Genomic DNA, 24,011 nt, shown 5'->3' with positions numbered 1-24,011 from the left:
TGCTACCATGATCACGCAGCACAGGTGACAGACTCTAGCGGCCATCCAGTGGCGTAACAAAATTTGAGGGGGCCCCCCTGTAAGATGCATGGAGGGGCCACCGCTCCGAATTTGATCAGGAACTTTCGGGAGAAAGTACTGTGCTGAGGGGGCTCCCTGGTATTAACCAGACGATATAACACCATGTGTGCACTTCGGCCCAGCTATGCCTGGTACCCGCGGCTTCCTATGTCTTCAATACCCCTTGTCTACCTGTGTATTCAGTACCCATGGGTTCCTGTCCTCAGTACCCATGCCTCTGTGTCCTCAGTACCTGTGTCTGCATGTGTCATCAGTACCCGTGTCTTCTTGTGTCCTCTGTACCAGTCTTCCTGTATGCTCACTACCTATGCCCGCTGTACCCTTGTCTACCTGTGTCCACAGCACCCCATGTCTTCCTGTATCCTCGGTATCTGTGTCTCCCTGTGTCATCAGTACCCGTGTCTTGCTGTGTCCTCGGTACCAGTCTTCCTGTGTCCTCAGAATATGTGTCTCCACGTTTCCTCAGTACCTGTGTCTCTCTGTTTCCTCAGTCCCCGTGTCTTCTTGTGTCTTCGGTACCTGTGTCTTCAATTGTCGTCAGTATTGTGCCTTCCTGTGTCCTCGCCACCTGTCTTCCTATAAGCTCAGTAGCTATGCCCGCTGTACCCTTGTGTCCCTGTGTCCACAGCACCCCATGTCTTCCTGTGTCCTCGGTGTCTGTGTCTTCCTGTGTGCTCAGTATCTCTGTCTCCCTGTGTCATCAGTACCTGTGTCTCCCTGTGTCATCAGTACCTGTCTTGCTGTGTCCTCAGTACATGTGTCTACACGTGTCCTCAGTACCTGTGTCTTGCTGTGTCCTCAGTACATGTGTCTCCACGTGTCCTCAGTACATGTGTCATCAGTACCTGCGTCTGCCTGTGTCATCAGTACCTGTGTCTGCCTGTGTCATCAGTACCAGTCTTCCCGTATCCTCAGTACATGTGTCTGCACTTGTCCTCAGTACCTGTGTCTTGCTGTGTCCTCAGTACATGTGTCTCCACTTGTCCTCAGTACATGTGTCATCAGTACCTGTGTCTTCTTGTGTCCTTGGTACCAGTCTTCCTGTGTCCTCAGTACATGTGTCTCCACGTGTCCTCAGTACCCGTGTCTTCCTGTGTCCTCAGTACCCATGTCTTCCTGTATGCTCAGTACCTATGCCCGCTGTCCCCTCGTCTTTCTGTGTCCACAGCACCCCATGTCTTCCTGTGTGCTCGGTATCTGTCTCCCTGTGTCATCAGTACCTGTGTCTTCCTGTGTCCTCAGTACATGTGTCTCCACGTGTCCTCAGTACATGTGTCTCCACGTGTCCTCAGTACATGTGTCTCCACGTGTCCTCAGTACATGTGTCTCCACGTGTCCTCAGTACCCGTGTCTCCACGTGTCCTCAGTACCCGTGTCTCCACGTGTCCTCAGTACCCGTGTCTCCACGTGTCCTCAGTACCCGTGTCTCCACGTGTCCTCAGTACCCGTGTCTCCACGTGTCCTCAGTACCCGTGTCTCCACGTGTCCTCAGTACCCGTGTCTCCACGTGTCCTCAGTACCCGTGTCTCCACGTGTCCTCAGTGCCTGTGTCTCCACGTGTCCTCAGTACCCGTGTCTCCACGTGTCCTCAGTACACGTGTCCTCAGTACCCGTGTCTCCACGTGTCCTCAGTACCCGTGTCTCCACGTGTCCTCAGTACCCGTGTCTCCATGTGTCCTCACTACCCGTGTCTCCATGTGTCCTCACTACCTGTGTCTCCATGTGTCCTCAGTACCTGTGTCTCCATGTGTCCTCAGTACCTGTGTCTCTATGTGTCCTCAGTACCTGTGTCTCTATGTGTCCTCAGTACCCGTGTCTTCTTGTGTCCTCGGTACCTGTATTCCTGTGTCCCCAGTACCTGTGTCTCCCGGTGTCCTCTGTTCAGGAGTACATGAACGTGCCTCACTAGGGGTACATTACTGGAGCCGGACATAGTTCTGCTGTCTGTGCCCAAGCGAGGGATAGCTCTGCTGTCTGCAGCAAGTGAGGGTTCCATCAGCTGAAAAGATGATGAACTGTTGTCTCAAAAGGGAGGGATTGCTCTGCTCTCTGGAACGAGCTAGGGTTAAGTCAGGTGAAGAAGAGGTGTGTCTTTCACAAGGGAGGGATTGCTCTGCTTTCTGCGGTGATCGAGGGTTCAATGAGCTAAAGGAGGGATAACTCTGTTGTCTTTATGAGAGCTAGCTCTGAGCTCTTGAGTGGACAAGGGTTCAATCAGCTGACCGATAGCTCTTGTCTTTCACCAGCGAGGGACAGCTGTGCTCTCTGCATTGAGTGAGAGCCCCATCAGCTGAAGAGGGGATAACTCTGTTGTCTCACAAGGGAGGGATAGCTCTGCTGTCTGTAGCGAGCGAGGGTTCAGTTAGCTGAAGGACGGATAACTGTTTGACAAGGGAGGGATAGCTCTGCTGTCTGCAGCGAACGAGGGTTCAGTCAGCTGAGGAATGGATAACTGATATCTTTCACAAGCGAGATAGTGCTGCTGCTTGTGATGAATGACAGAAAGCTCTGCTGCTGAGGCAAGGGAGGGGGCGGCTCACTGTGCTGACACCTAGGCAGACTACAGGGGCACAGAGTCCCGCCCCTGGCGGGGGTGTCCCCTAGTCCCTCATGGGAGCTGCGGGATGAGTGGGTATCCACAGCCCGCTGCTTTGGGCAGCCACCAGGGTTTTAATAAATGTGTAGAAGGTGGGATACAGAGCTAAGCACCCCCACCCCCTCCAAGCTGTCCCCTCATTGCTGCTGCTGGGCACACCTCCTCGCTCAGCTCTACTCCCCTCCAAATCTGAGGTGTACCGCACCTCTTCCTTAACTTACAGTCTTGCCTCACTGTAGAACTGACTGCACCCCCAATCAGGGTACTGGTGTCTCGGATTGAAGAGAAACAATCTAACTTGTTACTTTGTTTCTCTTCAGTCCTGGGTCAGCGCTCGGATGGGGGGCAGATCATTTAGGCTCCTTGCAGCCAAGAATTGGAATATGCTACCCACCGATTTACGTCTCGAACCTTCTAAGACGAAATTTCGTAGAGCCCTCAAAACTCATCTCTTCCGCCTAGCACTGCTGTAACTCCATGTCTCTCTCACTTGCCTACTCTCAGCGCGGGGACACGCCGGAGAGCGTAACCATGCGCTTTATAAAACTCCTAAATAAATAAATAAATGAATAGCGCCAGGAGCTCAGAGCAGGCTGCTTTAGAGCAAACCTCTCACAGCTCTCTACAGATAAGCTGAGGGGACCCCCCTTAACACACTGAAGACTGGGCCCCCCCCCGCACAGTGTGGGCTGCGGGGGTATTTGTAACGCCCCTGTGGCCAGCCTGTGCACTGATTGCTTATATGGCGTGCTGAGGAGGCACAGAAAAGCTCTACCTTGAGTCGCTCCCGTTGATGATTGGATTTCGACATTTGAATGACATTGAGATGTGAGCGTCACTTTAGGCACCATCAGCAATTAAAGTTAAGGCATGTTAAAAATTATTACAGCCGATTACACATAAAATTCTGTTTAAGGATTATGTCCAGGCCTTTGCCGAATCTATAAACGTAAATAAATGGGTGATATTTTGACATTGTCTCCCATTACACCCTCATCGGATGACTCCACTAGATTGGCATACAAGGATCCGCTCTCAAATGGATATGTTCCTTCCTCATGGGAAGAACCCAAAGGGTCAGGCTGCCATCCTTCACATCAGAGACCAAACAACTGATATGCGGAGTCCCACAGAAATCGTCCCTCAGCACCACCACTTTCAACATATAGATAACACTACTCGCCAACATCATCCGATCACAGGGCATTACCGGCATCTCCTATGCCGATAACACCCAACTCATTCTCTCCCTGACAGACAAGATAACCACCACCAGGACCAACTCCACCAACTGCATGACCATGGTAACAAACGGGATGCGAACCAACTGCCGGCAGCTCGCTCAACACCAACAAGATGGAAGTACTGGTCTTTGACAACAAGACCTCCCTATGGGACTCTACCTGGTGGCCTTCGAAGCTAGGACCAACACCCACAGCCACAGACCACGCAAGAAATCTAGGGATCAACCTAGATGACAAGCTCAACATGACAGCTTAAGTAAACGCAGTGTACACCTCCTGCTTACACATCCTATGCATGCTATGAAAGATGTTCAAATGGTTGCCTCAGAAAGCCAGACGGACCTTCACGCAAGCACAAATAACTAGCAGGCTAAGCTAATCCAACACTCTCTATGCCACAATCTCCAACAACTCCTACACAGACTCCAGACGATCCAAAACACCACTGCAAGACTCATACTCGAGATCCTACGTCACACCCACATCATACCTCAAGTATCTTTACTGCCTCCCCATTCACAAGAGCAGCGAATTCAAACTTCTCATGAACACATTCACTTTCACCAACCCACCAGACACCCAAGCTCTGCCTCCCTCTCCCTTGCGCACATTTTCACCATCTGCAAAAGCAAAATCAGAGGTTCTTTATTCTCCTACATTGAACCAGACATAGAACTGGCTCCCTCAACACAACAGAGCCTCCTCCTCACTTCTTGGATTTCACAAGAAGCTGAGGGCCTGACTCTTTGTATAAGCACCTTGGAGATCACACAACTAAACACCTGCCCAAGTGCCTGGATACCCTCTCTGGTGATTAGTGCATTAAACAAATCAATATTACATAACGTAACTAAATGCCCTCTTCAACATTATGAAACCTCATTTTGTTAATGTAATTTGCAGTCTGTGTGTTAGAACAAAAGTATCACATAATTGAATGTTGTTTTGGAGTAGTGGAGAATAGTGACTTATGTAGTTCTAGTGCTTCAATGACCTAGTCTGTGACAGAAAGTACTGTGAATATGTCAGTCATTATTTTAAAATTGTATTACCCGCAACATATGATAGGCAACTGACATTTTTTCAAACATTCAATATTTAAGAAAAAATAAATACTTACAACATGTATATTTTAGTAATACACAATTAGACTGTATATAATGCAAATATTTTTATATTTTACATGAAAAGGACACACTCCAGAATTCAGCAGGCAGCTCCCTTATATTACCTCTCAAAAATAAGATTTTTTTGTTACCATGAAGCTTCAAGTGACTCCATAAATTAAAGCCTATAGTGGCTCCCAAGCATCCTTTAGATTAGCTGATTAACCAATTGCACACATTTACATTTCCCCATGTAGCAGGAGCCCAGGTGAGAAAGTTTGTTTTTTCTCAATGTCGCTGGTCAAAAACATCCACCATTCAGTTGGAGGCATTTCAAGCTCTTCTTTAACCTCCCAGGTTCCAGGTTTGGTAACATAAAATACGGCAATGTTTTTTGTAAAATTAAAAATATATATATTTTACAAAATGAGCACAGTACGTTAAGAACTATCAAAACAAGATAGGTGTATTATTCTACGCTATAAAATAAAACAGTTCTATTTGGCTGATGGTGTGTTAATATTTGTTCCCCATATATATTCCTTATTCCATTTATGTGTTATTGAAGCATACTCTACATATATTCTTAATGTGTAATTTATATCTTTATTTTGCGCCGAAGAAACCATTCAACTCAACATAAAAAAAAATGTTTGTGGGGCGCCAGCAAAGATTGTCGCGCAGGGTGTTACTAATGCTATTCCTGCGACTATTATAAAGAAATGACAAATGAAGTAGCAACTCTCTGTAATAACTTGTAATAGTTGAGCTCTGACATCACAATACCTGCTGTCAAACCAAGCAGCTAAGGGGAAAGGCAGGTCAAATCACAGAGAATAATGAAAGCAGTTGTTTAAAGAACAAAGACAAAATGGTCATTTTCTTTCTTGTGCTTTGTTTTTCTAGCCGTACAGTAACCAGCAGAATGGAGCTAATTATGTCAACAGGTTTCATTTTTCACTCTAGGAAATTAGAGAAAAGTTTGAATCTTTGAGCATGTTTCTACATATTCCAAGCTACTGTGCCTTTTTTTAAAATCCGACTTGTGTTTAACCAATTCTAATATCTTTTTGCAACAAATATCAAACCGCTTTTTTGAAGTTTCAAATTTTGCAATTGAGATTCTATTTTTATTCTTCATGTTTACAAACTGTGTTTTATTTCAAATGAAAGAGCTATGCACCAAGGATTTAAGTAGTTAGTGTGAAAGGTGATGATGTAATTGTAAATGTATATGTAGTGTATTTTGTAAAGCGCACAGCTGCCCCAACGGGGCGTCCCGGCGCTGTATAACGCTGTGGAACCCTTCCTGGCTCTCCCTGTGAGATGCCTCTCCTGGGCACCCCCAAGGTGAAGCCTTGGTGTTGTAGGGGCCGTTGTGAGGATTAACAAGATATTGCCCAGAGTTGCAGCGTGGGACCCATGATTAGAGTAGGCGCCAATGCGAGAATTATCGAGTCCGCGGACATTGAGCCCAAGACCCTGCCACGCCGGGACTTGAACCCTGGTCCCGGGCCTGATCTCTGCTTCAGAGTCTGCCGCTCTAACCAGTGAGCCACACTTCCCCACTGTGACCATGTATTTATTATCTATACTACTATTATAAAGGAAGAACTTTGAGGCTTTGAGGCGGGTAAACTCGGGAACCACAGCGCCAATCCACACACCCGATACATCGTTGGAATCCTCAGGGTGTGCAGATGGACATAGGCTATATAAATTTAAAAAATAAGTTATATTTACAAAATTTACATTTAAAAAAAAGTAGTCCCCTGGAAGTAGCGCCGGCCGCGACCTGCGTTCTGACGTCATCCAGGAGCGCGAGGAGGAGCCGCTTCCAGGAACGCGAGGAGGAGCGGCGGACATGGCGCGGGGGAGGAGCACTGACGAGCGGCACACAGGCGGTGAGCAGCAGCAGACCGGCGGAGCGGCGAGGAGCACTGAACTGAGGAGCGGCGGCTGAGCGGCGGACATGGCGCGGGGGAGGAGCACTGACGAGCGGCACACAGGCGGTGAGCAGCAGCGGAGCGGCGAGGAGCACAGAACTGAGGAGCGGCGGCTGAGGTAAGGCTCCGGGGGACAATGTCGGGGAAGGTGGGGGTCGGGGCACGCGGGGGATGGGGAGTTACAACAAATAGGCTCCAGGGGACAATGTCGGGGCAGGCGGGGGTCGGGACAGGCGGGGGACCCTCTGGCATAATTGTGCTCAAGCTCCCGACTCCCGCCGGCCGCTCCATACTCTGAACTCCTACTCTTATTCCTGCAACCTCTGCTCGTCCTCGCCTCTGTGCAAACAGAGCGCCAGAGCCCCACTTACCCAGAAAGCTCGCCAGTGCCTCAGGCGCTGCTGCTGGCCACCACTGCAACACTGGGCCTCTGGCATAATTGTGTGAGGTAAGCCTCCGGAGGACAATGTCAGGGCAGGCGGGGGTCGGGGCAGCCGGGGGACGGGGCGGATGGGGGCCCGGGCTGCTGGCCAACGACGGGGCAGGCGGGGGTCGGGGAAGCCCGATTGCTCCCGGACAAGGTCGGGACGGGCTGCTAGTAAGGAATAAAGGGATTCCAGCCTTAGGCCTCGTTCCGCTTTATGGTCATGGAATTCCTCAGTAGCTTGCAATATCCTTATAATGTATGGCAGTTATTTAAAAATGTATACATGTGTGTGTGTATATATATATATATATATATATATATATATATATATATATATATATATATATATATATATTCCAAAACAGGGGTAAATTGCTGGGATCCGGTTCCCGTAGTCAGGTGGCGTGTGTATCTCGGCAACCCCTGCCGCCGAGAAATTTCAATGTCTTTCAAGTTTTGCCAGATAAGCACCACACGCACTCGGAAGAAGTACAGCTATAGGCGTTTATTTTCCAAAATAACGCTACGCGTTTCAGCACAGAAGTGCCTTGCTCACACGTTTGAGCAAGGCACTTCTGTGCTGAAACGCGTAGCGTTATTTTGGAAAATAAACGCCTATAGCTGTACTTCTTCCGAGTGCGTGTGGTGCTTATCTGGCAAAACTTGAAAGATAGATATATATATATATATATATATATATATATATATATATATATATATTCACTGAAAAAACCATAGGTTTCACACCAGTTATAGTTAGCTGGAAATTTTACTCGCATACAACCATTGAAATTCCCACGTTATAGTTAGTTGGACTCACTATAACTTGCGCGTGCAATGCACTGTTGATGACGTCACATATTACATCACTCATGACATGGTCAGTGACATCACTCATGGCATCACTGATGACACCATCCAGTGAATGTGTGTCTTTCTGAAAATTAAATATTAGTGAGTAATGTTTAAATATTTAAATATATGTATTAGTGTTTCACTTTGTGTATAAGTGACTACATGGGTTGGTGGGTAGCTACATGTGTACGTGTGTATTAGATGTTTTTTTATATCAGTATGAGTGTCTATATGGTTTGGTGAGGGTATTACTTAGCACGCAGATGCATGAATGACTGACTCTCTGTTTGTATGTGTTTTGAAGACAGCATATGTGCAGGACTGTATGGGTGGATGAGTGTGTATGTGTGTGTGTGTGTTAGTGAGTGAATGACTGTCTCACTAGTGTCTTTATGAGTAACTACATATGTTTTAATCTAGTATATGTAAATATTGATGTATATAAGTGAGTATATGTGAGAGTGAGGGATTCTGAGAGTTCCTGTTTAAATTAGTATGTGTTTCTATAAGTGATTGTTTAAGAGAGTAAGTATGTGTAAGTTTCCTTAGAAGTAAAGTGGTAGTGTGTGTATAGCTGTATATGCAAATAAATGGATGTTGAATAGTTTATTTGCATGTGTGAGTATGTGTGTGAGTAACTTTTGGATGACTGTCGGTGTGTAACAGGATGTATAGGTGTATCACTACATATGATGAGTGAGTATATGTATGAGTGACTATATTGAACTGTTCGTGAATAGGTGCATGTGTATATAGATGGTGGAATTATTGAATTGGTTGTTGTAAGTGGTATGGCTATCTCCATTTTTTTGTACATTTTAGTTTCTATTTTTGAATATTTGTTTCAAGGGTTACATTACAGTGAAAGGAGGTCTGTCACTCTGTCACAAGGATGGTGTCATCAGTGATGTCATGAGTGATGTCACTGACCATGTCATGAGTGATGTAATATGTGACGTCATCAGCAGTGCATTGCACGCGCAAGTTATAGTGAGTCCAACTAACTATAACGTGGGAATTTCAATGGTTTTATGCGAGTAAAATTTCCAGCTAACTATAACTGGTGTGAAACCTATGGTTTTTCCAGTGAATTTAATAGGTTTTTTTAATGCTAATTCCTAACTATAACTGGTGTAAAACCTATGGTTTTTTTCAGTGAATTTCAATGGTTTTTTAATAGCAAATCTCTATAAGTATAAAAAGTAAATTTTTTATTTTTTTTTATTTTTGGCCTCGGAGCGCTCCCGGGGCGCGTACCGGTGAACGCACGGGTAAGCGCAATGTTACGGCGCGCCCCGGGGCGCGTACTGGGGAGTGTCCCGTTAGCGCTATTCCCGCGAACGAAAACAACATCGTGACGTTTCGCGTAGCCGCGTGATGCGTCATATGACGCACTGCGTAAGCGCACCCGGAAGCACGCAAGCGCATACGATCGCGCAACGTCCTGACGCGCTTACGCTACGCGCCCCGGGGCGCGCCCCGGGGCGCATAGCGTAAGCGATTAGGGTCATGTGACCTGAAAATAAAACTTTTTATTGGTTCATTTCACTTTTGGTTTCCTAATGATGTAAGGCCAGGTCATGTGACCTAAAAATAACACTTTTGATTGGTTCAGAACAGTTTTCTTTTCCAAATGATAAAAGACCCCACCTTTTTTCCTCATTCTACCTTTGTGCTTTGAGAGAGGAAGACCTGCAGTTATTTCAGTAGAAAATGGCTACATTAGCTGCAGCTGCTGGAGCTTCTGGTCCACCACCACCACCACCACCACAAGGACCACCACAACTTCACAGTGGTGGAGATCAAGAAGAGGAGGAGGATGAGGAGGAGGAGGAGGAGAGGAGATTCGTCCGAGAGGACAATATTACCTACAAACCTAAAGAGCACATCATCTGGCAGTTTTTTTCAATCCCCAATGACAAGAAAAAAGTAAATGCGCCTAAGGCAACCTGCTTAATATGTCATCAGGAGCTGTCAAGGGGGAATCCCAACAAAAAGTACTCCTTTGGCAACCACACCATGATCAGGCATATGCTACGCAGGCATCCAAATAACTATCCTAGGGCAGAGGTCAGGGAACTGGCCAGAAACCCTGTCCAATCTTTTGCCAGCACCGCCCAAACGAATGATCCCACCCCATCGGGACCGGAAGTTAGGGAAATGTGCTCCACCATACAAAGAAAGTTTCACAATTTAAAAATGGTTGTATATTTTTTGTGGACAAACAATATGCTATGGACAGCAAAGCATCACACTTATTAACCTTGCTTGGGATAACCACATGTGCCCAAAGAAACATTGATTTTTTCCGCCTTTTTTGTTGCTCCTGTTGAGCCCTTTAGAATTCCCTATTTTTTGTTTCACCCCTTAAAAAATACAAAAAAAATGTAAAACTTCAGAAAAGCCAAAAAAATTAAAAATGTTCCAAAAAACAATAAAAAAATATAAAACAACAAAAAGAATAAAAAAACAGTTATTTTTAGAACTACCTTTAATTTATAAAAATAAACCTATAGTTTTAAAGAATCTCTGTCAATCTTTTTTCTACAGGGTACACGTACCGGTTCGCTCCCCGGGGCGCGTACCGAGCGTTCCCCTCGCGAAAATCGAAAAAAAATAAAAAACATTTTTTGCCCCGCAGGACCCTTTTATTGCCCCCACATCAAACCTAGGGGGTCGGGGGGGTGTACCCTGCCCCCTTTTGGTCATTTCCCCCTTTGTTTTTTTCCACCTCTTGTGTCTCGATCCTACCGAGACACAAGATGGCGGCCGCTGCGGACTGTTTCGAATGTTTACAGACACCAGAGAGCCAATCAGTTTTCCGTGCGCAAGTCGCGTAGCGCGCCCGGTGCGCTCCCCGTAGCGCGTACCGAGGCGCGCTTATAGATATATATTTTTTTTAAACCCAAATTACTCAAAATCCTCTGGAGCACATATCTTGAGACATAGCAAAGGCACATCGGGCTACCAGTCCCTACAATTTTGCCAAGTTTGGTGAAAATCCATTCAGCCGTTCGAGCTAAAAGTGAGTTTGACCGCCCTATGGAAATTAACATGGGGAAAACACGTTTTGGGACCCCCCTTTTATCTCAACCCTTGATTGACGAATCCCCCCCAAACTTTCAGGGAAGGAGCGGAGAGCCGCGAGGCAAAGTTGAGGAAAAATTCAGGCAGATTCATCAACCGGCGCCAAAGTTATTCCCAATAGAATGTTGCGATTTCCCTATGGAAATCAATCCTAACTATAACTATATATATATACACACACAACGTCCCTGAAACCTATGTTTTTTTCAGTGTGTGTGTGTATATATTCCAACAAAAGTTTTGGCGCCAAGCTGTAGTGGCCTCTTTCAGCGGCGGGCCACGGACGGGATCGCCAATCCCTTCACATACCAACACACTCGTTCACGATTCACAAGAACGAAGTCCAGGCCACCAACAGTTTTCAAAATCCAGATTTATTCACAGCTTTACTCGACGCGTTTCGGGAATTGCCTTCCCTTTCCCGAAACGCGTCGAGTAAAGCTGTGAATAAATCCGGATTTTGAAAACTGTTGGTGGCCTGGACTTCGTTCTTGTGAATCGTGAACGAGTGTGTTGGTATATATATATATATATATATATATATATATATATATATATATATATATATAAATATAAACACACTCGTTCACGATTCACAAGATGCTATATCCCAGGCAGGTCCTCACAGTGTAACTGACACTGAGGAAGGCGTATTGCTGAAACGCGTCTGTCAACAAGTGTGATTAAACTTTTGGTGTGAGCACTGCAACCCTTTGGTTTCCACGAGTGCGGTTCTTTGGATCTTACATTTCCGAGGCTGAGCTGAATATATATATATATATATTCAGCTCAGCCTCGGAAATGTAAGATGTAAGATCCAAAGAACCGCACTCGTGGAAACCAAAGGGTTGCAGTGCTCACACCAAAAGTTTAATCACACTTGTTGACAGACGCGTTTCAGCAATACGCCTTCCTCAGTGTCAGTTACACTGTGAGGACCTGCCTGGGATATAGCATCAACATAATCATCAACATGGTAGATGGACTACCTCAGTCTAACGGGCGCGCCATCTTGGAACATGTTAATACAGTTCACATTAAGGTGCATATTACCCAAGGGAAACAAATAAAATCAAGCCGTGGATCGGCATGGAACCCCGTATATCCACATCCGGGGTGATGCGGGGTGCTCTAAGATAAGGCCCCTGGTGAATGTTTCCAAAGTCCATCCTGCCATGTATTGGCAAGTACTCCAGTGTCTAATATGTACAGTGTCCCCATACGTCCTTAACCCATCAATGAACTTAGTAAGCTAAACTATAATAAACAATTAATGAACAGTTCATAAACTATATCACCAAGTCTCTGTACATCAGTTCATGAAGAAGTGTCGGGAAAATCTCTTATTATTTATCTCCCCAAATGAACCGCCAATTCCTCCCCATGATTTAGCCCACCTGGACTTTTAGTCATGAGGTCGATTATGTACTCCCAATGGATCATTGAGAGACTCCCTAGTGAGAAGCCATTTCAAGAATGTGACCCCAAGAACAGTAAAATTGCAGAGATGGGTGGGTTTTTCCCGTGCGGAAAATGTAAGGCCTGCTCGGGATGCAAGAGAGTGCGAAACTATGACATCCCGGGAGCAAATCTCACGAAACCCATCAAGAAATTCTTAACCTGCAGTACTAACTACGCGGTCTATTGCCTAATTTGCCCGTGTGGACTGAGATACATTGGGAGTACGATCCACCAACTTAAAATCAGGGTACTTGAACACCAAAGGGCAATAGACAAGGCGGATCCGGCTTATCCAGTCGCGAGACATTTTGATTTGGTTCATCAAAGGGACAGAACTAAACTTCGGTATTTTGGCATAGATTTTGTACCTGAAAACCCTAGAGGAGGAGATAGGCTAAAAACTTTGAGACGCCTAGAATCAAGGTACATAATCGACCTCATGACTAAAAGTCCAGGTGGGCTAAATCATGGGGAGGAATTGGCGGTTCATTTGGGGAGATAAATAATAAGAGATTTTCCCGACACTTCTTCATGAACTGATGTACAGAGACTTGGTGATATAGTTTATGAACTGTTCATTAATTGTTTATTATAGTTTAGCTTACTAAGTTCATTGATGGGTTAAGGACGTATGGGGACACTGTACATATTAGACACTGGAGTACTTGCCAATACATGGCAGGATGGACTTTGGAAACATTCACCAGGGGCCTTATCTTAGAGCACCCCGCATCACCCCGGATGTGGATATACGGGGTTCCATGCCGATCCACGGCTTGATTTTATTTGTTTCCCTTGGGTAATATGCACCTTAATGTGAACTGTATTAACATGTTCCAAGATGGCGCGCCCGTTAGACTGAGGTAGTCCATCTACCATGTTGATGATTATGTTGATGCTATATCCCAGGCAGGTCCTCACAGTGTAACTGACACTGAGGAAGGCGTATTGCTGAAACGCGTCTGTCAACAAGTGTGATTAAACTTTTGGTGTGAGCACTGCAACCCTTTGGTTTCCACGAGTGCGGTTCTTTGGATCTTACATTTCCGAGGCTGAGCTGAATACTATTGCGGGTACCCATTACCGCAAACTGCACCCGCTCGCGAGTGCCCCGACTCTTCAGTGGGACAGGGAGCACCATATATATATATATATATATATATATATGTATATATATATATATATATATACACACACACATATACATATACACATATATACATATACACATATACATACACACACACACACACATTGAAAAAAACATAGGTTTCAGGGACGTTGTAGTTCGAAATTATCATTTAAAAACCTTTGAAATTCACTGGCAAAACCATAGGTTTCAGGGACGTTATAGTTAGTTGAACATTTCACTCATACAAAACCAGAGAAATTTGGCCGTTATAGTTAGTTAGTTGAGCTAACTATAACGCGCGACCACGCAATGCACTGCTGATGACGTCGTATATTACATCATTCATGCATTGCCACTGCTGGCCCCGGGGACCCCTTCCCCCTGGGCCGGCCCTTATAGATGGGGATTATGGGGTGGGGGGAGGGAGCCCCAATGCACCCACAGTCCCAGCCAACTCCCCGCCTCCTGCGGCAGCCGGCATTGCTTTTGCACAAGGGGAGCTGCTGACGTGCAGCTCCCCTTGTGCAAAAGCAATCTGCTTCCAAAAAAGCAAAGCAGGGTTTGCTATGGCAGGGCAGGAGCCACGCTCCCACCCTGCCATAGCAAACAGCAATGTCCCGGGGGGGGGGCACCCCGGGACATTGTAGGAGCCGGCCCTGGTGGGTGGTGGTCTCCAGGGTCATAAAGGGCTCCACAAGGGGGCAGGGCCACCCTCCAACATGTAAATAGTCCCGGGAAGGTGGTGGTCCCCGGGGCTGGGAGTCTGCAACCGACCCCCATGTTTACATATTCGATGCCATGGGGAGGTGGTGGTCCCCAGGGCAGGGTGGGGGGGCTTGAGCCCCCCCACACTAATTATTAGTTATAATCCTGGGGTGGTGGCGGTTCCCGGAGCTTGGGGGGGCAGCGAGGCTTCCCTGCTCTTATTTAATTAAAGCCCCGGGGAGGTGGAGGTCCCCAGGGCTGCAGGGGGGTCACGTGCCCACGTGCATAAATTATAAAGCCCCGGGGAAGTTGCGGTCCCTGGGGCTGTGGGGGTCCCCATGAGCCCCCACACCAGAATTTAGAATTGCCCCCGGGACCTGGCTCAACCGGGGGCTTTTTAACAAACTAAGCGTGTGAGCCCACGCTTTGCTTTTTTAAAATAATTTCTGCCAGATTTGCGCACCCAGCGCGAATTCGGCCAAAACGCTGATGGACTGCTTCTGGTAAAACTCGGATTGCCGGGTTTTGGAAATATCCCCCTTTGCCTGCCAGAGTGCTACGACCTATCATAGAAGGGCTCTCTGATTTAAGATGAGGACTGCAACTAACACCTGATTAAAGCGGCATCTGATGAAGTCTGCAAATACGAAACGAGTCATGCCCTCTGTGTTCGCAATAAAAGCAAATTGATCCTGGTACCAGCGTGGGCTCAGTTCTTTTCGTTTGAAGGGAATGTGGCAGTGGATGCAGGGGGGCCACGTGCCCACGTGCATAAATTATAAAGCCAAGGGGAAGTTGCGGTCCCTGGGGCTGTGGGGGTCCCATGAGCCCCTACACCATAATTTAGATTTGCCCCCGGGACCTGGCTCAACCGGGGACTTTTTAACAACCTAAGCGCGTGAGCCCAGGCTTTGCTTTTTTAAAATAATTTCTGCCAGATTTGCGCACCCAGCGCGAATTCGGCCAAAATGATTGTGTTTTTTTTGTTTAGTTTTTTTAACTTTCCTTTTATTAAACAATAGTAATGGTAGTGGCGAGCCACAAAGCCACACAGTAATATTGTACAATGACAAAGGCTCATAAGCATGCTTCCATATTCAATCTTTTCTCAGTACAACATTAGACAGTAAGAAGATCAATGTCCAAATCATGGTTCCACAGTTTAACTGAGTGTGATCTACATAGTTCACCCCGTGATGTATTCCATTTCGCCCATTTGTGGTCCCATTTCGCTAGACAACCTCTATGCTTAAATACATCTTTTTCTGCATTCATATTATTATCTATGTCACTAGCCTATTTTGAAAACTTGGGTAAATCTCCGATTCCCCACCCCTGAGCTATATTCCTCTTAGCAAGGACAAACACTAGGTATTTTAAAAAAAATGTTTTTTTTCAGCCTGGGAGTTCTTGTGGGACCCCCTAAGCAGGCCTAGGGGGTCGGTGTGTTTCTACCCTGCCCCTTTTTCTTGTTTTTTACCATTTTTTTAAACCTTTTTCTTGTGACTCAGTTATTGAGTCTCAAGATGGCTGCCAACACTTCCTGGTTGGAGTGTTGACGGCCAATTAGAATGAAGTTCCTGCTCGGGAGGAGTCGCGGCGACTCCTCAGTGCTCAGATATATACATTTTTATTTTTTAATTTCTCAGTAACTACGGAACGGATTTACACCATTTAAAAAAAAAAAACACTTTCTAGACCAAGACCTACCATTTTGCTAAATTTGGTGTAGTTCCGTTCAGCAGTTCGAGCTGTAGCCTGTTTCAAAATTCCTATGGAAATCAACATGGAGAAAACGTGTTTTGGGAGCCCCTTTTTTCTCGACCCCCGCTTGACGAATCGCCCCCAAACTTTCAAGACAGGAGCTGACCTGAGCTCCCCATTCGTTTTGAAAAATTCGCAAGCATTCGTCAAACGCCGCCAAAGATATTGGCAAATCAAAAAACGTTTTTCATATGGAAAATGGGTCCCACCTATAACTAGCTATATATGTATAAATCCCTTTAACTTTCAGTTAACAGTCATCTTGCGATCTATAAAACAACCTGTGAGTGTGTCACAAAACACTTCGTAAATGTTACGTAACATGTTTGCATAGTATTTTACTGCCATCTGTATGGTCCTGTAGTGTTTTTTAAAATTGGTTATACTTTATAGTTTAGGGGTCTTTGCTGGTAGAAACAAAGGAATCGGACTTGTATTTGGCCAGGTTTCATATTTAGATATGAATCCGACTGGATCGTGGCTAGGCGAGGTTAGACTAGATTTGTTTATGGTCAGTGGATGCCAAGATCCTGTTATGGATTTGGATGCAGAAGTACAACTTACTGACAGCTCTGTAGCTTAGAATCTTTGGAACTTAACACAAACGTATGTACATGGAGATCATAAAGGTCGGCCTTGATGGAGCTTAGGGTACCATCTATCTATATGGATGCACGGGAGAGGAGGGTTTCAGAGGAAGTTCAAAAAGTTATTGACAGAGAGTTGGCAGAATTAAAAGCATCAGTAAGAGATTACAACTAACAAAAGAATAGGAAGGAAGCATCCAACACTTTACGGGGCACTCCCACAGATGACTTTAGTCAGATTTCCATTGGAGGCTATTTTTTTCTTTTATTGTTGACCGGAGTCATACAATGGGTGACAAACCATACAGAGGGAGCTTTAATGGGGCAATGAGCACTGTGTGATGAAAAACAGCTTCCCTTAGAATGCTTACCACTTAATGTTTAATGAAATAGGTCGAGGTCTTAAAACTGGGCGTAGTATAGAGGCTTTTCAATTAGTGATAGCCATGTCCCTTGGATATATTATTAAAAAAATAAAGTATTTTTGTAACTTGCAGCCGAACATAACGACAAGCAGTCCTGTGTACTTAAACATTTTTTTAATCAGATTTAGGGAAGTCGGGGAACTATCTTTCCTAGAAATTTGGTAGGTTTTAAAAAAAGACCTTAAGAATGTAAGCTTTCTTTTTATATGTAGCCTTTAAAAAAATAAAAAATAAAACGACTTCCCTCTAAAGGCACATGACTTGCCTTCGGGAATTTCCAAGAAACAGAGGAGTTCAGCCAAGAAACGATACAGAAAGAAAAGGTCATGAAGAGAAGGGTTTTAAAATATTCCTCTTAGAGACCGAATTCCCACAGCTCTCTGCTCTAATGTCAAGACATTTCACGTCAGAGGGCGTACAGCTGAACAACTATGACTCTTCAGTCTAAGTAAACATGGAACCCGGTATTTTATGGAAACACTCGCTCCTGCAGCATAGAGACTTCTTGCTTTGATTGACAAGAGCAGAGGGGAAATACCCAGTTGTGGCATCGGTGATGTACGACTCTTGCCCTAGACTGCAGGCTGACAGTGACACAGGTAGATGGTAAAATATTTCTTGGCACCTCCTCAAACATTCCGATTCACTCACAGCGTAGCTCTGTCACATTAGTGTCAAAAACCAAGTTGGTGGTGTGAATGGCGGTTTCTCATGTGTATCGGCGGAAGGGTGTGTGTGTGTGAAAATGAGATGGGGTGAAGGAAGGGGCATAATCCGGTGTAAAACGGCACCTGTGCCAAGTAAAAATGCTTAAAAGAAGATTAGTCTTAATTATTTGAGTCAAGTAAGAGGGCCACTGATGTCTGTAGGGTCTCTTTCAAGACTGGCGCCCTGTGCCTAGGCCCAGCTCGCCCATGCCAAAAGCCGGCCCTGGCACAAAGTCCTTGTCAAAGTCAAGTGCAGCGCGGAACAAAGTAGAAATGAGCTTCTAATGAAGGGGGTCTGCAACGTGCAGTTAGGGGGTTGTATATGGTGCAACTATTTAGGTTTCCAAAATTCAAAATCAGTACGAAAAAGAAGCAAAATTACAAATAGTCAAATCGGAAAACGACGCTTTGGTCTGTGTGAAGCAATGCAAGCTAGTGGGTATTCCGAAATCAGTCTGAGTTGTAGGGCAGGCAAATAGAAAAGTTATGCTGACATGTCTAGCAAGCATCGCACTGTAGATTGCCATGCAAGCCAAGACCGCTGGAAGCTCCAACTGATGCACTGCAGTTCTGAATGTTCAAATGTAACATAAAATGCCTTTACTTAGCTCTGGGCTCAGATGTCCCATGACCTGCAGCTATTAGTAGTAAGTTTTTCTTTGGGATCACAAACAACTAAAAGACTTTCTTAGAATCCCTCCTGCCATCTGCGCTGACAAGTGAGAGGGCGAAAAGGACGGGAGTGAAAGAAGATATGTGGTGTCAATTGTGACTGAACAGCACCAATAACTCTTTAGCAGCAACTCATTGAAATACGGTGGCCTGGAGGTACGAGAGTTTCTATCATTGCCATGGTACTCAAGGAGCTGAAATAAATGAAATATTCTGTTTGTTTTCAAGTGATTCAAATGCTCATGGTGCGTGAGGATTATGAGAAGTTCAAGTCAGTGATAATGTAAGCATGCAACTAGATCTATATTTTATCAACTTCTGGACACATTTTTACAGCATGCGGAGAAGGCATTGCTTCATAACTTAATAGGACTGTAGCTGCCAAAAGTTCAACAGTGTAAAATTACAAAGAAACAAGCAAAGGCTAACTTTATAACCTATCCATCAAAAATTTAAAAATAACCTTTCCACTCTTAGCGCTACGTGTTTTGACTCTTGCAGTAAAATTCAACATAAAACCATAAAAGGATTCTTGTCTCACCATTCTTATATTTCCTAAGGTAAGACAAACACATCGGTCCCTTCAGACTCAGCCAAAGCATTTTGACCATGCAGCAGGCTACCACGCGTTTCTTCTCATGTTAAATGGTTGGAAATCTAGAAACGTAATTATCACTTACATCATGCTATGTTCGAAACTGTAAGCTTGATTTATGGAACATGAATACGAAATGGAATAGAAAAGTCAAGACAAAGATTCTGTAAGTCTCTCATCAACATGGAAAAAGACTGAAAAGGGGGGGCTCTAGGCCCCCCCGCCCGCATGGCGGTGCGGCGACCGCTCCCCTCCTTCGATACCTCTCGGTGGTGGGGCGTGTCCTCTGGGGCGCGCCCTACCACCGATTGGTTGGCGCCCTCCCTGACCCAGATGGCATTAAGCGACATCCGGGTCAGGGGGGCGGGCTGCAGGAGGGGCTGGGAGGGGGGGGGCGTGCTGCCCCCCCCCGGGCCCCTCGAGGATAAAGAAGCGGGGAGCGCCCAGGGGACTCCTTGTTGCATGGACGCTCCCCCACACCGGTGGTGCCCCGCGCTCGGGGCTTCTTGTTTTCCCACCCACCATCCCTGGAACAATGCGGTGTTGTATGCATTATTAGTCTGATTCAGTCTGTAATTTGCTGTGATGTTTGTTAGGCAATTTTTTCCATGCATAGAAAACTGTTTTGGTTTGTGTATTTTGCTTGTAATGCTTTCTTTTAGGCCCTTTTCCCCGTTTAGTTAACGGTATTGTAATATGTTATTGGGTTGCAATGGTATTTAGGCCTTTTTCCCTTTTTTGTAGCTTTACGGTGTTATGCGTGATGGTTTAATTAGTCAGTGTAGTTGTCCTTTAGAATTTTTTCCCTTAGGTCGTCGTGTTTATTAGGTATGGGGCATGCGGTAAGGTCATGACCGGTGAGCAGCTATTTTAAGGTCTGAGGGGGCGGGCATCATCCTATGGAGGTTCCCGCCCAGGGGGAGGGGCCATTGGCCCCTCCTAGAACTTCAGGGGCAAGGTAACTGGTGCTTCAAAGGGGCGCGGGTTGGAGGAGTCACGCTTTCCTTAGGCTGGTAGCCACCCTGCGCGCGCATACTTAGGACGTCGACAGATGATGCAGAGTAAGGGCCCTCCTTTAGTGGGTAAATGGAGTTCACGGCGTGGACCGGGTAATTACCGGGCCCGGCTGCGCATGCGCACATCTTGTGGTGAGGCGCAGCTAGTAGGACCTGACACCGGTTAGCGACCTTGCCATATGGCCAGAAATGTTAGTATACAAAAATTCAGATGAGGATGTTAGATTCGGTTAGGAAACAATCTGTATTAGAGTTTTGTTAAGGATAGTCTCTCACACCTGTTGACAATCATGTATCTAATGTCCTGCTGATTTTTTGTATAAACTGATTATCGTACAATTAAAAATGTATTGTTTTATATCTTAATAAATACGGCCGGGGGGTCTTGCGACCCCCCCGCCTTCCAAAGATAACCATGTTTCATGTTCATGTGTCCGTGGGTTGGTGTGGTCATAGGGAGGGGGCGGCAGCCAATCACTGACCATGTGACACAGAGGGCGTAAACAAAGAGTTCATGTTTAGTTCTGCATTCAGAGAAACTTCCTGGATTCTGTGAAAGACCAAGGGTCTTATTGAGAGTAATGCAAAACGTGCTGCTCCACATGGATTATTGTCAGCAGAACTACCGCAGTTCATCTGTGACAGGTCAGCAGCAATTCACCTGCAGTCACTCCAATAATGGCAGACTTAATAAGCCCAGCAGACAGTGGCAGAATTGACATTACCATCCATCTCTATATAGGACGCAGAGACTTTCTTGGAAATGTTAGACAGTCATAGGTATCTTTACAATAGATAATGTATGGCATGAGGAAGCCAGGTCAACTCTGAACACATAAGGATTATTGATGTTCATATAAGAATTGAGATCATATGATTTTATGGAAATAGAAAATCATTAAGAAATCTTAGAGTAACTGACAAAACCAATCAGAATGCCTGAAATGCCAACTTGAATGATGTCCAGCAGCGAAGACCACAATGTATGTGAAATTCAGACCCTTCCGACCGATTACGAACAGATTTCTTTTAAATTATACCCATGTCTTGGTTGACTCAGAGGTTGGTTATGGATTTTTAATAGGATTAGTCATTCCCCTATGTGCACGAGCTAAGTCTTCCAATTGCTACAATGATTTGTATGTAGATTTTGGTCATATGGACAGCAAATGGATGCTTGTAAAAGATCCTGACAAGAAATAATGGTGCTAATTTTCTGGATCCGAAGAATTGATCTGTATAAAAGGTGGCACCAAGAGATCTCTGAGGCTTCCAGAGAGATCCTAATGTCAAACTGAGATGCAGAGAATAGCCTATATATTGCAGTAGCTAAAAGAAAAGTAACATAAGGGACAACGGGGCAAAAAGTAACAAAGAACTGTATACAAAACGGTTGTTGTTAGATATAGATTAAAAACTGTCGAAAAGCCAATAAATAATCATAAATGTCATTTTCACTACTGAGTCTCATCCACTGACTGTAACAAGAGTGGGGGTATTGCATCTCCCTTTGTTTTAAGCTTCTAAAACGCAGTCAACTCTGGAGTAAACTAAAATAACCCACTGCATTTGGAGGTTATTAAACAAACAGTGAATTATATTTTGTAATAGAGTTAGGTAGGATGGACATGTACGTCGTTTGATCTATGTTTTTCAGGAGTAAGAATTCTCTCAATTCAAAATCTCTCAAGCATTAAGTCAGGCTTTCACAAAGGCTGCAACTGATCTATGGAAATCTCGTTAAATCCACAAAATAACTAAAATCTACCTTCTCTCCATCAAAAAGCTACTCATGGCTCACCTCTTTCATCCGTTTTGAACAGAGCTAAATTCTGTTTAAAATGTTGACAATTTCTCTATTTCTCATACTTTCTTGTTCAAGTTGGTTCAATGTGTTAAATATTGCATCTTGTCTATCGAATCAATGGCACTGGTGCAGATGTGCTATTGAAAGCTGCTAAATAAATTAAATATATTAGGGTGAAACAGCTAAGGAGCGAAAATTTGTTTCAGAAAAATGGGGCCTTTTTTTATCTTACCAATTACGAGTGAATAATATCAAACTCAGTTTAGCACAGTTACCTAATGTGCAATTAATGGCAATACAAATAGCGAATACTTTGCTCAAACCCAAGACATAATAAATATTCAAAATTCTTTAACATTGTGGACAGATAAAGCCTATTATTCCAAGTGCTGTAATAATTTGGTTATGGGGAGGGTACAACCTCAACAAATTAGGCCAAACTATATATGCTTTTCTGCCTGCATATTTATGAAAATACAAGGGTAGAATGAGAGTGTTGAGCAAGTAAAACATTATTAGTTTAATGAATACGCAAAATAAGCTGTTCTCACCACTTTGCCCTGAAACCTATACTATATTGCAGGTGAGCTCAAATATAATGATGTGTACAGATGCACAGGGCAACTTAAAAAAAGGATAGAACACAATACTCTCGGAAAGAACTGTGGTTTCAAGAAGAGTCCACGTGCATTGCAGAGATTGTCAGGGAAAAGCAGAAGTGCAAAGCCTGTACGTTTCCATTTCATCTGGCAGCTTACTAAATGCCTGGCACATTTGTGTATTTAGGCAATGCGTGTCTAACTATGCACAGAGTCATAGTATGAATATATGGACCTATGGTCTAGTAGGAATCCCTCACTGTGGTTTCCATTTGTTGAGATGTGAAAGGAGAAGGGTGGACCAAAAGTTGGTTATAAAGCCACTTGGAAGGACAAGGCACTGAAAGATTTGAGCAGAGTGACACCAATGTTCATTTAGTTAAAAAATGGAAAGGAAAATCGGGGCATTACTGTGCTAGTGAAAGGCAAAATGAGGACAATGTGAGCTCATTGAGAAAGGACATCTAGGCTACTTTGGGATACTCTGGAGCCCGGGTAGGCAAATACCATATATAAATAACGTTTTCTTTATATTGACACGAGTTACATAAGGTCAGAAATTTGGTTGAATACATATATAAACTAAAAACAGAGAAGCAGTGGACTCCTGAAGTGGGGCACTCTCAGAGACAGTACACTTTTGCCTCAATGCTCACTCCTGCAGATAATCTCGGAGGAAGACAATCCATCGGAATGAGAGTACCAGAAATGACCATCAGCACGTTACTTTTTTACCTAGTTTTTACAGGGGCGGTTCCTCCACTAGGGCCGAGGAGCATCACCCCACTGTATTCTCGCAGTGCGAGAAGCAGAAACGTAAAATGGTAATAACTACCATTTTGTGTGTTGTGTGTCGGCTTCTCGCACTGCGAGAAAGCAGAAGGGTTTGTTTGCGGGCGGGCGGGTGGCTGGGGCTGCTCTGCGAAAAGGGCTCGGCAAGAGAGGAGTGGTGTGCCCACTCCAGAGTGCACATGACTGGTTTGGTCGGCCCTCTGGGGCAGACCAAACCAGTCATATGCACTCTGACCTTCTCCATACAGGCTGCAATGCAGCCTACATGGAGAACATGGCTGGGTCATTAGCACCTGGCTGGGCGGCAACCCCAACCAATCACAACGCTGCATACGGAGTTGTGATTGGCTTAGGGGTGGGAGCCTGGCTGCCTGCTTCCTGTTCCAGGAGAGGAGCAGAGACAGCGC

At 45.0% G+C, this 24,011-nt stretch overlaps 1 protein-coding gene and 1 long non-coding RNA gene across 3 annotated transcripts in view; both read right to left on the bottom strand.

The window, feature by feature from the left end:
• The window catches only part of PRKCA (protein kinase C alpha), a 1,411,833-nt gene that overhangs the window by 1,303,864 nt on the left and 83,958 nt on the right, over nucleotides 1-24,011 (bottom strand). The window lies entirely within an intron of this gene.
• On the bottom strand, nucleotides 16,268-22,766 carry LOC144767286 (uncharacterized). The gene is made up of 2 exons (XR_013598133.1): nucleotides 20,889-22,766; nucleotides 16,268-19,584 (listed from the first exon to the last, which is right to left on the bottom strand). It is a non-coding gene; the product is annotated as an uncharacterized LOC144767286 (long non-coding RNA).

The sequence above is a fragment of the Lissotriton helveticus genome, chromosome 7, assembly GCF_964261635.1.
Source record: "Lissotriton helveticus chromosome 7, aLisHel1.1, whole genome shotgun sequence".
NCBI classification, from domain to species: domain Eukaryota; kingdom Metazoa; phylum Chordata; class Amphibia; order Caudata; family Salamandridae; genus Lissotriton; species Lissotriton helveticus.
The sequence above is the reverse complement of the archived record's forward strand: the minus strand, read 5'-3'. Positions and strand labels throughout refer to the sequence as shown.